Below are 857 nucleotides of genomic sequence, written 5' to 3'. Positions count from 1 at the left end.
CTGCAGCCCGCGGGCTGCACCGCCGCCTCGGGGTGTGATGCGGCGCCCTTGGCCGGCCGCGAAGCGGTGGGAGAGGCGAGGGCTTTTCGTGCCCGTTGTGAACGGGGGAATGCGTGCGTGTTGTTAAGCTCTGCTCTTGAAGGCCACTTCTGTGAAGACCACCTGAGGCCTGTAATCTTCTTAACCGCGGTTTTGGAGACGTTCTTAACCTTTAACGTGTTTCTGGGCACCTTCACGTACATCAGTCATTAAGGCAGAAACGTGCTGTTGGTTTTCTCCGAGTAGATGCAAGTACTGTTTTCAGATAAAGACTGTTGATTTTTAAAGTGATTTGTTTTGAAACACCGGGAGAGGTGTTAAAATATGTCAGTTTGATACAGCCTGAGCAAACCTAGAACTTGCTCAGGACTTCCTAAAATACTTTGCGGTTGCCTTCCTCATTTGCAATGGCCTTTCTGTCATAACTATGACTGCAGTGACTCTGCAAGATTGATGATTTTATTGTACTGTCAGGACCTAACTTTCAAAGGGGCTAAGCATACTTAGCATGATATCATGGAACCTGGAAGGAAGAAAAGCTGTATGTTTAATCCGTAGCAGGATCATTCTTAATGGTAGATTAAACGATCTTCTGAAACTAACAACTTTTTGTAGAAACCAACAGACAAAACAGTTGTTTAATGTTAGGAGATTATATAATATATAAAACTTCCTGTTTATGTCATTTAATTAATTATGTCATTTAATTTAAATGTCATTTAATTGCTTTTATAGCAATTTTATAGCTACAGAATAACTGATGATATTCTAAGTATGTGTTTTACCTTGCATGAAATTTATTTCTATAAATATTTACA

The sequence above is a fragment of the Rhea americana genome, unplaced genomic scaffold (genome assembly GCF_003343005.1).
Source record: "Rhea americana isolate MKP2758 unplaced genomic scaffold, rheAme1 scaffold_26, whole genome shotgun sequence".
Taxonomy (NCBI): domain Eukaryota; kingdom Metazoa; phylum Chordata; class Aves; order Rheiformes; family Rheidae; genus Rhea; species Rhea americana.
The sequence above is the reverse complement of the archived record's forward strand: the minus strand, read 5'-3'. Positions refer to the sequence as shown.